The sequence below is a fragment of the Heptranchias perlo genome, chromosome 20 (genome assembly GCF_035084215.1).
Source record: "Heptranchias perlo isolate sHepPer1 chromosome 20, sHepPer1.hap1, whole genome shotgun sequence".
NCBI lineage: Eukaryota > Metazoa > Chordata > Chondrichthyes > Hexanchiformes > Hexanchidae > Heptranchias > Heptranchias perlo.
Window position 1 is genome coordinate 29,048,527 of NC_090344.1, and position 15,427 is coordinate 29,063,953.

Below are 15,427 nucleotides of genomic sequence, written 5' to 3' on the forward strand. Positions count from 1 at the left end.
ATCAGTGTTTGTAGTGGGACTGAGAAATGCATGAACAGGCGGCACCCTGTAAAACAGAGCTCCAATATCGGTTTAAATAAAGTCCTGAACTGACAGAGCGGAGGGCAGATGAGGATTGAATTAAATCCCAATTCACTGAATCTAAAAAAGGTTAAAATAAGTGAATCTGTCAGGAGTGGGATTCCTGAGCTTGTGTGTGAGCTGAAACTGGATCGGTCCCGTTCTGTGAAGAAAGAATGGCAGGCGGCTCCCAGACAGGGCTCAGGCCGGGACTGGCAGCTCTCCGCTGGTAACGGCTGGATTCGAGAACGGGGCTCCTGCGCTGTTGCTGTTGCTGCTTCCGCCTCTTCGAGTCCCTGTTGCGGTTGGTACCGATCTCCCTCCTATGGATCCGGATCCAGCTACTTGCTGTGGACCTCGTGGCGCAACGGCAGCGCGTCTGACTCCAGATCAGAAGGATGCGTGTTCGAATCACGTCGGGGTCATTGCATTTTCGCAACGTTTCACTGACACTCTGTTTTATCGCGGGACAGTCTTTCAGGGATGGTCCATTCACTGTTTGTAAAATAATATTGATCATGGAACGAACACACCACAGAAGGAGGCCATTCGACCCATCAATTCCTTACCTGCCTTTTGTAAGAACAATCCCATTGGTCCCATTCCCCGTCCCTTTCCCCGTGGCCCTGCATTTTCCCCTTCAAGTATTTATCAAATTCTTTTTGAAAGCCACGATTGAATCTGCTTCCACCAGCCTTTCGGGCAGCGCATTCCAGATCATAACTATTCGCTGCGTAAAAAAGATTTTCATCCTGTCGCCTTTGGTTCGTTTGCCAATCACCTCAAATCTGTGTCCTCTTGTTCCCGACACTTCCGTCAATGGGAACAGCTTCTCTTTATTAACTTTATCTAAACCCTTCATGACTTTGAACACTTCTATCAAATCTCCTCTGAACCTTCTCTATTCTAAGCAGAACAACCCCAGCACGGTGTAAATGCGGTCAATTTGCTCCAATTTATTTATTTGGGCATTAAACAAAACGTGAAAGACTGGCAAGGCGATTTGCGAACAAAGCTCGTTGCTTTAAGACAATAAATCTAATCGCTGCGTGGGCGCTGGGTTCCAATCCGTTTACTGATAGAATTTCTGGCAATGTTCATTTTGCCCTGTTCGCAGAAAACCCGCTTGTGGTGCGATGGAGCAGATGATGTGAAAAAAGCTGAAAGTGAAAGTGCAGATATTAGTTTGATCACAGTGACTGGACACGTTTCCACAGGTAAGGGCCTCTTACACTTAAGATTCTTTCCAGCAGAGTGGGACAGGTGATCAAAGTGACCGGACTCTCGCGGCGCAATCAGTCAGTGCGCGGTCCTTATATAACAGTACATGATCGGGAAATGGCGAGATTGTTAATTCGAGTCTCAGCTAAGTCAAACAATCCTTTTGCTTGTGAACATTTCGACCAGAGTTGAAGGTACAATTGGTGTGCTCCAAAATGCATCTACTTATTTGAATTGACATGTGGTTCCTCCGGACTACTCTGTTGCAAAGTTTAGTATTTTTTTATTCGTTCATGGGATGTGGGCGTCGCTGGCGAGGCCGGCATTTATTGCCAATTCCTAATTGCCCTTGAGAAGACGGTGGTGAGCCGCCTTCTTGAACCGCTGCAGTCCGTGTGGTGACGGGTCTCCCACAGTGCTGTTAGGAAGGGAGTTCCAGGATTTTGACCCAGCGACGATGAAGGAACGGCGATATATTTCCAAGTTGGGACTTGGAGGGGAACGTGCAGGTGGTGTTATTCCCATGTGCCTGCTACTGTAGTCCTTCTAGGTGGTAAAGGTCGCGGGTTTGGGAGGTGCTGTCGAAGAAGCCTTGGCGAGTTGATGCAGTGCATCCTGTGGATGGAACACACTGCAGCCACAGTGCGCCGGTGGTGAAGGCAGTGACTGTTAAGTGTGGTGGATAGGGTGCCAATCAAGCGGGCTGCTTTATCTTGGATGGTGTCGAGCTTCTTGAGTGTTGTTGGAGCTGCACTCATCCAAGCAAGTGGAGAGTAGTCCATCACACTCCTGACTTGTGCCTTGTGGATGGTGGAAAGGCTTTGGGAAGTCAGGAGGTGAGTCACTTGCTGCAGAATACCCAGCCTTTGACCTGCTCTCGTAGCCACAGTATTTATATGGCTGGTCCAGTTAAGTTTCTGGTCAATGGTGACCCCCAGGATGTTGATGGTGGGGGATTCGGCGATGGTAATGCCGTTGAATGTCAAGGGGAGGTGCTTAGACTCTCTCTTGTTGGAGATGGTCATTGCCTGGCATTTGTCTGGCGCGAATGTTAATTGCCAGTTTTGAGCCCAAGCCTGGATGTTGTCCAGGTCTTGCTGCATGCGGGAACGGACTGCTTCATTATTTGAGGGGTTGCAAACGGAAGTGAACACTGTGCAATCATCAGCGAACATCCCCATTTCTGACCTTATGATGGCGGGAAGGTCATTGATGAAGCAGCTGAAGATGGTTGGCCCTAGGACACTGCCTTGAGGAACTCCTGCAGCAATGTCCTGGGGCTGAGATGATGGGCCTCCAACAACCACTACCATCTTCCTTTGCGTTAGGTATGACTCCAGCCACTGGAGAGTTTTCCCCCTGATTCCCATTGACTTCAATTTTACTCGGGCTCCTTGGTGCCACACTCGGTCAAATGCCGCCTTGATGTCAAGGGCAGTCACTCTCACCTCACCTCTGGAATTCAGCTCTTTTGTCCATGTTTGGGCCAAAGCTGTAATGAGGTCTGGAGCCGAGTGGTCCTGGCGGAACCCAAACTGAGCAACGGTGAGCAGGTTATTGGTGAGTAAGTGCTGCTTGATAGCACTGTCGACGACACCTTCCATCACTTTGCTGATGATTGAGAGTGGACTGATGGGGCGGTAATTGACCGGATTGGATTTGTCCTGCTTTTTGTGGAAAGGACATACCAGGGCAATTTTCCACATTGTCGGGTAGATGCCAGTCTTGTAGCTGTACTGGAACAGCTTGACTGGAGGCGCAGCTAGTTCTGGAGCAAAAATCTTCAGCATTACAGCTGGGATGTTGTCGGGGCCCATAGCCTTTGCTGCATCCAGTGCACTCAGCCGTTTCTTGATATCACGTGGAGTGAATCGAATTGGCTGAAGACTGGCTTCCGTCATGGTGGGGATATCGGGAGGAGGCTGAGATGGATTATCCACTCGGCACTTCTGGCTGAAGATGGTTGCAAATGCTTCAGCCTTGTCTTTTGCACTCACGTGCTGGACTCCGCCATCATTGAGGATGGGGATGTTTGCAGAGCCTCCTCCTCCCGTTAGTTGTTTAATTGTCCACCACCATTCACGACTGGATGTGGCAGGACTGCAGAGCTTTGATCTGATCCGCTGGTTGTGGAATCGCTTAGCTCTGTCTATAGCATGTTGCTTCCGCTGTTTTGCACGTATGTAGTCCTGAGTTGTAGCTTCACCAAGTTGGCACCTCATTTTTAGGTACGCCTGGTGCTGCTCTTGGCATGCTCTTCTACACTCCTCATTGAACCAAGGTTGATCTCCTGGCATGTTGGTAATGATAGAGTGAGGAATATGCCGGGCCATGAGGTTACAGATTGTGCTGGAATACAAATCTGCTGCTGCGGATGGCCCACAGCGCCTCATGGATGCCCAGCTTTGAGCTGCCAGATCTATTCTGAATCTATCCCATTTAGCACGGTGGTCGTGCCACACAACATGTTGGATGGTCTCCTCAGTTCGAAGACGGGACTTGGTCTCCACAAGGACTGTGCGGTGGTCACTCCTACCAATACTGTCATGGACAGATGCATTTGCGACAGGTAGATTGGTGAGGACGAAGTCAAGTAAGTTGTTTACAGGAGGGAGGTTGCGGTTTTGGAGACTCAAACTACGATTTTGATCCATCTATAAATCGTGGGATCAAACTGGAGCTTCAAACCAGCACCTCAGACCGCTCAGCCAGGATACTTTCCATCCTGCACTGCAGGAGTAGTTTTACAAGAATAGAATTACTGCAAACAAGAATTCTACCCCTCAAGCACCAATGCTCGCACGGCAGCAGGATGAATGTGTCCAGTTAGAAACCTGTCTGAAGGAACATGCAGTCTGATAGAGCCGGAAGTCCAGCAGATTGACATTCGGTCTGAGCAGAGGATGAGTCTCCTCCTTGAGAGTGTTTCCCCAATCCAGCTCAGAGTGGATTTAGAATAATAAATTCGGGTGTGACTGGAGCCACTTGTGTGAGATGAAGTGTCGGGTGCAGTTTCCCATCCTTGACGGACATTGATGATCCTGTTGCGGTTTTGCTGCAAAATTTTACTTCCCAGCTCCCGAAACTAAAATTCAACTCTGGTGGGACTCAAACCCACAACCTTTGAATATCTCCTCCAATTATTAAGTAGAAGTCCAACACGCTACCCATTGCGCCACAGAGTCAGTTATGCATTATGTGGGAGAGCGGGGATCCTGTGCTGTGGTTGAGGCGGCCATGCTGCTCCTCCTTCCGCCTCTCACATTCCGAGAGCCGCGGCGGCAGTCTGCACGGATCACCCTCCAATGGATCCGGCTCCAGCCGCTTGTTGTGGTCCTGGTGCAAGAACAGTCGCGTCTGCCTCCACATCAGAAGGATGCGTGTTTTGAACCAGGTTGAAATCACAGCATTTTCACTGTGGCTCAGGGTCCTGCTGATAGATTTTAGATCAGGACAGTGTTTTAGTGATGGGATGTTCAGTGTTTGTGCAACAATATCAAAATTAAGTTTGAGACATTAATGAGCTTTTTTTCTGTTACTTTCTATTTACATCCTCTCCAGTTTTATGTGGAAACAGTTAACAATGTTTAAGTGATGTGGTGTGCAGCGTTTGTGGAATCAGTGTAATTAAATTTGATACTTTCATCTATTCTTTCTCTAACCCAGACTCTGATCATTAGATTTGTAGCTTCACCCTGTTTAGAATAGGTTACTCAGTGATATAAATAAAAAAGTTACAACCCCGAAACCTCAGCGGGTATATTTGTTCCAATGCTTTGTGATGGTCTCGATTTTCATTCAAATTTTCAATCAGCAAATCCCAACGGGTGCTTTGGAATTGACAAACTAATTTATTATTTGGCTGGTTCCTGGAAATTATCCAGTGGGGATTTCCTTACCTGTACAGATATAGAAATAAATACATTCCATCATTTCACAAATGACAGTTGTGTAAATAAATATATCTCGATATCCAACATGGGAAAGCAGCTCTTCATGTTCTTAAACAAATTTCCTCATTTTATTTTATTAATCCACTTACGTTTCAATGTAGAACATATATTCAGAGTATCCCTCTAAACTTAAAGAATGGTAAAATAATTGCAGGTTTTACAAACACATAACATGCGATCGTATAAGTAAGATTAAGGCCGACTTTGTGAAATTTGTATTCTAATTGTCTTTATGATGGTGCGAAAAATATTTCTAGATGTCCGTCCCCAACTTAACAGAGAACCTAAGATGAAAACCAAAAGGATTTTTCAAAAACTATTTGGAGCGATTTGATCGGTTCCATTTCTCCTTTCTTTAATTGTTACCTTTTGATAATTGTTCATCTTGATCCGTTTGCTTCATTTTTTTCAGTCATTTATGGTGAATTTCTATCCGTTAACGATCTTAAATATGTGATTTGTTTGTTCCCTCCATCTTGACTTGTGATTTGTTGACCTTCAGGTAAAAGTCTGAAGCAGAAATGTGTTTATATTCAGGAGTGACTCTGAAGTGTGAGACCGAGAGGTGATGCCGGATGTGTGACCGGGAGAACAACTGCTGGAGGCACCCCGTGTGGCATTGCACATGGTAAGTCGGATGACAATGTTTTATATTGACTGAACGGCTATGTGTATAACACATAACGGATTTTACTGCTGCTTTAACTCCACAAAGTATAATCACCATAAATGATCAAAGTCTCAGATCAGTTAGAATTGAATTGCTGTTGGTGAGGGGAGTTTGTACATTGGAAGGAGTTTATACATTTACAGCTCCAGGTAAACCTGCAAACCTCCCTCGCCTGTCGGTGACGTCACCATGAGACGTCTACGTTCCTTTGCGCTTCTGGACTTCTGAAGTGTGATTGAACCTTACCAAAAGTTTCCTATAATTAGTAAGGAAGGAAGGTATCAGTGTAAATGGGAGATCGAAACGTGGATGTTTCACTGGGTACCATGGGAACCGGATACACTGCTCATTCCAGTTATTTGTCCAGCAGGAAACAGAAATCATTCTCTTCAACTGTACTCGCCCGAAGGAAAAGGAAACAAACAAAACTGCTCAGTTCTTTGTTTAAGCTTCTTCTGCTGGTTTACGTTCACTCACCGAGAAAGTGACAGAGAGAGACTGAGAGATTGGATTGGCTTTTTCACTTTGTAATCGATTACACTTTGTACTTATTGCAAGAGACGGTTCCATTCCAATTGTCATGTGCCTGATATTCTCATTAATACTAAGATGTGTTCAAAATGAGTTTCTACTAATTTTACAAAAGCTGAACAGCGAAAACTGCTCTGAAACGAGTATCGCTTCGCAACTTTTAATGGAGATGGGTTGCTGGTTGTAACTAAAGTAGTTTGTGAAATCAGCCCTCTGGAACAGTATCCTCGAAACGTGTTTCGGACACATTGTATGAGAGGTCCGTCTGTACAATGAAGGAGCACTTCCGCACTGCAGTTCTGGAATCCTTTCCTTGTTGACTCCGAAACGAATACAAATATTATTTTTTTAAATGTTATTTCGTTGCTTAACTCACAAATTGGGCAAATATCACATCGGAGGCTTAAGTCAATAAAGGACCCGACGAAACAGGCACTTTGAGCAGCGAAGCCACGGAGCCAAATCAAGCTGCAAATTCACCATCTCCTCTCACTGATACCTGTCAGATACTCGCCACTGTGTGTTGGAGTTTGAGGCCGTTTGTTTCGTTTCTATTTCTCTTGTCTGTTTCGCTGTGTTCATCTCTGTGTCAACCTGTCGGTAGATTTAATGAAAAATTAAATAAAATACACTAACGGTCATCACATGGGCCAGTGGCGCAATGGATAACGCGTCTGACTACGGATCAGAAGATTGTAGGTTCGACTCCTACCTGGCTCGGGTTCATGCAATTTTATCGCTGACACTGGGGAACGAAGAATCAAATTTCGTCATAAGATATTGTTTGTGGTGAAGCATCAAAGAAAACATTCCATCTTGAAAGATTTAGGTTCAATTACAAAAAGAAACTGTGACCACAACGTTTTCCAACAAGCCGCCTTTTCGTTTGATGTCTGACACACGAACATTGCAGCACGAGGTGGAGACACCGCGCTGATGATCTTCAGGTGTCCACGGGCCGTTCAGACACTTCGTGTGACACAAGAGCTTTCCAATCCCCGCTAGCTCCTGGACGCCGAGACGTTCGTTAAAAGCAGCATTCACCGGCAGGACCGCTATTCCGCTCCCTTTGCCGGTCTGCAGGAAATCCGATGCTGAAAATACAAAGTAGGACGTACAGTATCTGGAAAACAGTTAAACTTTCAGTGTTCAGACTTTGGTGAGAACTATAAACAGGACATTGGATACATATAAACTGGGTGTGGAGTAGGAATGCGCTGTTCTTTTATAAACTGTGGGAGTGTAGGTATGAGTGTGATGTTTATATATGAACTGTGGGTGTATATATATGAGTGCGATGTTTATGTATGAACTGTGGGTGAGTACATATGAGTGCGATATTTATATATGAACTGTAGGTGCGTATATATGAGTGCGATGTTTATATATGAACTATGAGTGTGTATATATGAGTGCGATGTTTATATATGAACTATGGGTGAGTATATATGAGTGCGATGTTTATATATGAACTGTGGGTGTGTATATATGAGTGTGATGTTTATATATGAACTATGGGTGTGTATATATGAGTGTGATGTTTATATATGAACTGTGGGTGTGTATATATAACTGCGATGTTTATATATGAACTATGGGTGTGTATATATGAATGCGATGTTTATATATGAACTGTGGGTGTGTATATATGAATGCGATGTTTATATATGAACTATGGGTGAGTATATATGAATGCGATGTTTATATATGAACTGTGGGTGTGTATATATGAGTGCGATGTTTCTATATGAACTGTGGGTGTGTATATATGAGTGCGATGTTTATATATGAACTATGGGTGTGTATATATGAATGCGATGTTTATATATGAACTGTGGGTGTGTATATATGAATGCGATGTTTATATATGAACTATGGGTGAGTATATATGAGTGTGATGTTTATATATGAATTATGGGTGAGTATATATGAGTGCGATGTTTATTTATGAACTATGGGTGAGTATATATGAGTGCGATGTTTAGAAATGAACTATGGGTGTGTATATATGAGTGTGATGTTTATATATGAACTGTGGGTGTGTATATATGAGTGCGATGTTTATATATGAACTATGGGTGAGTATATATGAGTGCGATGTTTATATATGAATTATGGGTGAGTATATATGAGTGCGATGTTTATTTATGAACTATGGGTGAGTATATATGAGTGCGATGTTTAGAAATGAACTATGGGTGTGTATATATGAGTGTGATGTTTATATATGAACTGTGGGTGTGTATATATGAGTGCGATGTTTATACATGAAGTGCGGAATGACCGGGAGGGGCAATTCCCCCTGGGGTTTTATGTTCTTCCAACATAAGGGCACAAAGATCAATTAACAGTGGGGTGGAAATAGTTCATTTGGGAGGGCGTTTGACTGAAGGTCCAAAGATCTCGGGTTTCGGCAGTTTGAGTTATTTAATTTCTGCTTCTTTCAATCCTAGAATGGTTACAGCACAGAAGGAGGCCATTCGGCCCATCGAGTCCATGCCGGAACTCTGCTAGAGCAATCCAGCTCGTCACACTCCCCCGCAGTTTACCCGTAGCCCTGCATTTTTTCCCTTCAAGTACTTATCCAATTCCCTTTGAAAGCCACGATTGAATCTGCCTCCAGCACTCACTCAGGCAGTGAATTCCAGGCCTTAACCACTCGCTGTGTAAAAGCGTTTTTCCTCATGTCGACTTTCATTCTTTTGCAATCACCATAAATCTTTGTCCTTTGGTTCTTGACCCTTCCGCCCATGGGAGCAGTTTCTCTCTATCTCCTCTGTCTAGACCCTTCATGATTTTAAATACATCGATGAAATCTCCTCTCAACATTCTCTGCTCTAAGAACAACAACCCCAGCTTCTCCAGTCTATCCATGTAACTGAAGTCCTTCATCCCTGGAACAATTCTAATAAATCTTTTCTGCACCCTCTCTAAGGCCTTCACACCCGTCCCAAAGTGCGGTGCCCACAACTGGACACAATACTGCAGTTGTGGCCGAACCAGTGTTTTATAAAAGCTCATCGTAACCTCCTTGTTTTTGTTCTCTTTGCCTCAATTTGTGAAGCACAGGATCCCATGTGCTTTTTAAAACCGTTTTCTCAATCTGCGCTGCCACTTTTAAAGATTTGATCACACATACCCCCAGATTTCTCGGTTCCTACAGCTCTTTTAGAATTAAGCCCTTTAGTTTAATTCGCCTCTCCTCGTTTTTCCTACCAAAATGTATCGCTTCGTTTTTCTCCGCGTTAAATTTGACCTGCCATGTGTCCGCCCATTCCACCAGCCTGTCTTGTCCTATCACTATCCTCTTCACTGTTCATTACACTTCCAAGCTTTGTGTCATCGGCAAATTTTGAAATTGTGCCCTTTACACCAAAGTCCAATTCATTATATATATCTAGAAAAGCAGTGGTCCGAGTACCGACCCGTGGGGAACACGACTGTACACCTCCCTCCAGTCTGATAAACAACCATTCACCACTGCTCTCTGTTTCCAGTGACTTAGCCAATTTCGTACTTCCACTGCCCCTTTTATTCTATGGGCTTCAACTTTGATGACAAGCCTATTATGCAACACTTTATCAAACGGCTTTTGCTTGTCCATATATACCATGTCAACCACATTGCCCTCATCGAATCTCTCTTACCTCAACAAAAAACTCAATCAAGTTAGTTAAACACGATTTGCCTTCAACAAATCCGTGCTGCTTTCCTTAATTAACCCACACTTGTCCAAGTGACGATTAACTTTGTCTCGGATTATCGTTTCTAAAAGTTTCCCCTTCACCGAGGTTAAACTTACTGGCCTGTAGTTCCTGGATTTATCCATACACGCCTTTTTGAACAAGGGCGCAATATTTGCAATTCTCCTGTCCTCTGGCACCACCCCCGTATTGGGTGGTTGGAAGATTATGGCCAGTACCTCCACAATTTCCACCCCTAATTCCCTCAGCAAACTAGGATGCATCCCATCCGGACCAGGTGACTGATGTACTTTAAATACTGCTGGCCTTCCGAATACCTCCTCTTTATCAATTTATAGCCCATCTCGTATCTCAACTACTTCTTTCACTGCAACTTGGCAGCATCTTCTTCCTTGGTAAAGACAAATGCAACGTACTCATTTCGTACCACAGCCATGCCCTTTGCCTCCATGCGTAGCTCTCCTTTTTGGTCCCTAATCAGTCCCACCCCTCCTCTTCCTACCCGTTTACTGTTCATGTGCCAAAAAGAAGACTTTTGGATGCCCTTTTATGTTAACCACCAGTCTATACTCAGACTCTCTCCATGCCCCTTTTTTCCCTTATCACTTCCCCTCTGAACTCTCTGCATTCAGCCCGGTTCTCAATTGTATTATCAACCTGGCATCTGTCCTACGCCTCTTTTTTTCTGTTTCACTTTACTCTCTATCTCTTTCGTCATCCAGAGAGCTCTGGCTTTATTTGCCCTACTTTCCACCCTCGTTGGAATGTGTCTAGACTGTACCTGAACCATCAGTTCTTTAAAGGCCGCCCATTGTTCAATTACAGTTTTCCATGTCAATCTTTGATTCCAATTTACCCTGGCCAGACGCGTTCTCAACCCATTGAAATTGGCCCTCCTCAATTAACTAATTTTACTCCAGATTGCTCCTTCTTCTTTTCCATAAACCTTATGGATTCTAAACCTTATGACACTATGATCGCTGTTCCCTAAATGTTCCCCCATTGACATTTGCTCCACTTGGCCCACCTCATTCCCCAGAACCAGATTTGGGTCGATTCCTGCGTTCATTTGCAGTGAAATTTTAAATCCGCCACTGGAGGATTGGGGATGGAATCGAAAGGAATCAAGTTTGGGATAAAGTTCGATCATATTCCTTTAGCTTTTATTTCTCTATTCCCCTCTGCCTTTTTCTCTTGGTTTTGTCTCCCCCGGTTCCAGGTGACCATTTGATTTGATGCATTTGTCCTAAACTGTTGCCTTTTCCAGATATCGGGGCGGTCAGACCCCCTCTGTCTGTCTGTTACTGCTTCTGACCATTAATGGGAACAGGCCGCGAGTTAAACGTTTATCTGCAAACCAGAGGAAGACAAGTCAAAAGAAGGATCTGTTTTTTTCCGCTCCAGGGGCAAAGATGCAATGGATGTAAACCAGAAAATTCCCTTGACTCGGAGTGTGGATTTGCTTGTAAATGTTGGATTTTAAGAGTTGCAAAAAACGGATACAAATACAGTGAGCTTCTGATGGCCCGTACGGGGATCAAACCCGCGATTCGGACTAACCAGGTGAGCTAACGACCCTTTCTAATACTCCGTTATTGATTTGAATTATGTTTTGTACCTGTACGCTCGTTGGCAGTGGTTTATGTCCATGGACCCTTAAATTTGTCTACTCCTCCACAATTCCTAGCTTCTCGCCATTTGGAAAATACTCTGATCTATCTTTCTTAGTACCAAAGTGGATGACCTCGCACTTTCCCACATTGAACTCTATTTGCCGCAGTTTGGCCCACTCTCTTAATCTATCAACGTCACTTTTCAACTTCCTGCTTCCATCCACATTACTTATTGTGTCACAGGAAAGCTGCGTGTTCAAATCACGCGGGGCTAACAGTTGCTTTTAGAGCTGATCGGATTCTGGATGTTCCAGAATGAATGTTTTATTTGCTCATTCTAATTATACAGAACCCTGCTCTGATGTCTGTCTCCCGAGTTCCCCAGTTTCAGGGACGTGTTTCTTTCTGCCCTCGACTGTTGCATGGAGTCCACAGCACCGACACAGGCCATTCGGACCAACTTGTCAATGCTGGCGTTAATGCACCACACGAGCCTCCTCTCACCCTTCCACATCTAACCTGATCAGTATATCTTTCTATTCCTTTCTCCTTCGTGTGCTTAACTAGTTTCCCTTTAAATATATCTGTGCTGTTTGCCTCAACTACTCTTTGTGCTAGCGTGCTCCACATTCCGACCACACTCTGGGTGAAGAAGTTCATCCTGAATTCCCCATTGGATTTATTAGTGACTATCTTATACTTATGATCACTAGTTTTGGACAACCCCACAAGGCAAGTGGAAAGATTTTATCTACGTCTGCCCCATCAAACCCTTTCATTATCTTCATTACTTCTATCAGTTCACACCTCGGCCTTCTCCTTTCTAGTAAAAAGAGTCTTAGTCTGTTCAGCTTTTCCTGATAAGTATATCCTCTCAGTCCTGGTATCATCCTTGTGAATCTTATTGCACCTTCCCCAATGGCTCTGTATCCTTCTTATAATATGGAGACCAGTACTGTGCCCAATACTCCAAATGTTGTCTAAACTAGGTTCTATACTAGTTTAATATAACTTCTCAGTTTTTCAATACTATCCCTCTAGAAATGAACCCCAGTGCTTAGTTTGCTTTCTCATAGCCTTATTAACCTGTGTCGTGACTTTTAATGATTTGTCCATCTGTACCCATCAATCCCTTTGCTCCTCTCCTCCATGTAGACTCTTATTATCCAGCAGTACGTGGCCTACTTATTCTTCCTACCAAAATACACCCCCTCACACTTATCTATATTGAAATTAATCTGCCATTTACACGCCCATTCTGTAAGTTCACTAATGTCTTCCTGTATTTTTCGCATTTTGCGTTTGTATTAACTACAGCTCCCAATTAGATGTCGTCCGCAAATTTTGAAATTCTACTTCCGATTTCCGTGTCCAAATCATTAATGTAAATTTTGAACAACAGTGGTCACAGCACCGATAAATTGTGAATAACAATGGTCCCAGTCCAGTTAAATTGTGAACAAAAACGATCCCAGCACCGATAAATTGTGAACAACAGTGGTCCCAGCAACGATAAATTGTGAACAACAGTGGTCCCAGCAGCTATAAATTGTGAACAACAGTGGTCCCAGCACCGATAAATTGTGAACAACAGTGGTCCCAGCACCGATAAATTGTGAACAACAGTGGTCCCAGCACCGATAAATTGTGAACAACAGTGGTCCCAGGGCTTTTGACCTTGAACTGCAGTTGAAACTTTTGCATAAAATGAAAAGAAGTCTCCAAATCGCCCCACGTGAATCTCAAACGCTTTGGGAAGAAGTTCAGTGCAAACAATCAGAACTTTAAAGGCACCTCAGTGACTTGCACTTGTTTTGAATGAGTTTTGTTCGCCATTACATTCGATCGTGAAACTGCTCTCGGCTTTCATCTCACTGAAGCAGAGAATGGCCGCTTTGTATCTGTCAGCGTGTAAGTGACGAGGTTGGGCTAAGCACGGGTCTTATCCAATTTTTGAAATATCACCAAGCGCCGGGGAAAAGAAACATAGAGTCGAACTGTCCCTGTTAGTGATGAGTTGAAGGGAATATCGATCCAAGCAGATCTGGACAGCGCGCAGTGCAGCCGCACAGGAGTTCCAAATCCACCGTCCAGCCACTCGGCAATCACAAATTTTAACTGAACTTTACTCTGGCCCAGAGTCACCCGCTGAAATCCAGTCCTTCTCGGGCACATTTTTTTCTTAACATCATAACCACTGGTTTAAAAGAGAAAACTGCCGTCCGTTTCACTGTAAGTGCAAGAGACAACTTTGCAGACACCGCGTAGTGTCAGACACCGGCTCGTTGGGCCTGCTCATTTCAACTCATCTCATTTCCAGCAAATCTACGAGAGCAGGACAGAGGCTGGGTATTCTGCAGCGAGTGACTCACCCCCTGACTCCCCAAAGCCTTTCCACCATCTACAAGTCACAAGTCAGAAGTGTGATGGAATACTCTCCACTTGCTTGGATGAGTGCAGCTCCAACAACACTCAAAAAGCTCGACACCATCCAAGATAAAGCAGCCCGCTTGGTTGGCACCCAATCCACCACCCGAAACATTCACTCCCTTCACCACCGGCGCACTGTGGCTGCAGTGTGTACCATCCACAGGATGCACTGCAGCAACTCGCCAAGGCTTCTTCGAAAGCACCTCCCAAATCCGCGACCTCTACCACCTCGAAGGACAAGAGCAGCAGGCACATGGGAACAACACCACCTGCACGTTCCCCTCCAAGTCACACACAATCCCGACTTGGAAATATATCGCCGTTCCTTCATCGTCGCTGGGTCAAAATCCTGGAACTCCCTTCCGAACAGCACTGTGGGAGAACCTTCACCACATGGACTGCAGCGGTTCAAGAAGGCGGCTCACCACCACCTTGTCAAGGTCAATTAGGGATGGGCAATAAACGCCAGCCTCGCCAGCGACGCCCACATCCCATGAACGAAAACAAAAACCTGAACATTACTAAAATAGAGGGTGGTGAATCACAGTTCGAAAAATCAATGCAGTCTGTCACTGGGTGACTGAGTCTTCCAACATACAGGCATTTAGGGGAAAGGGGAGTTTGAAGTTCAGAAATGAGACAGCACAGATTTTCACTCGTGCAAACTGCACACCCTTTATTTTTGAAAAGTAAACTGATGGTAAGACAGCTGTTACATTGATCGCTGCAAGCTGAAGCTTTCGCTCGGTGAATTAATGTTTCAGTGCGCAAGACGTCGTGTTTCTTTCGCGCAATTGGTTCCTGTTAATTAATAATGGTTGGTGGTTCAATTCCACTCACAGAGGGTGACTGTTACCTTAACATTCGTTGTCTCGCATTGCCGGGTTTCTAAAGTGCTGCTACCAGCTGAGCACGGCTGATATTCCAACATTTCGCCTGCGGTCGGAGAGCAGGCACACGAACAATAAATATAAAATCCGAGATTGGCTTAAAGGTAATCAGAATTCTTCTTGACAGACCAGGTCCGAAGAGGAGACTCACTGTTTGCCGGAGAGCTGTCTCGCTGTGACGTGGATATTTCTGCAGTGATGCGAGATGCAAACTGTTTCCCATTTTTCCGCAATGACTGTCACTCCCCTTACTTTGGAAAAGTAAAATGGTATTCACATTCCGACAGGTTTCAGTTGATTTGTGAGGGATCATTAAAGGATCCTGCAGCGCTGCCTCCGTGAACAACAGCAGTTC

The 15,427-nt window shown here is 44.5% G+C and overlaps 3 non-coding genes across 3 annotated transcripts; 2 read left to right on the top strand and 1 right to left on the bottom strand.

The window, feature by feature from the left end:
- The first annotated feature begins 413 nt into the window (after nucleotides 1-413).
- Nucleotides 414-485, top strand: trnaw-cca (transfer RNA tryptophan (anticodon CCA)). The gene has a single exon. It is a non-coding gene; the product is annotated as a tRNA-Trp (tRNA).
- A 3,889-nt stretch (nucleotides 486-4,374) lies between these two features.
- trnar-ucu (transfer RNA arginine (anticodon UCU)) lies at nucleotides 4,375-4,466 on the bottom strand. Its single transcript is given in 2 exon segments — nucleotides 4,375-4,410; nucleotides 4,430-4,466. It is a non-coding gene; the product is annotated as a tRNA-Arg (tRNA).
- A 2,616-nt stretch (nucleotides 4,467-7,082) lies between these two features.
- trnar-acg (transfer RNA arginine (anticodon ACG)) lies at nucleotides 7,083-7,155 on the top strand. Its single transcript has one exon. It is a non-coding gene; the product is annotated as a tRNA-Arg (tRNA).
- Nucleotides 7,156-15,427: the final 8,272 nt, after the last annotated feature.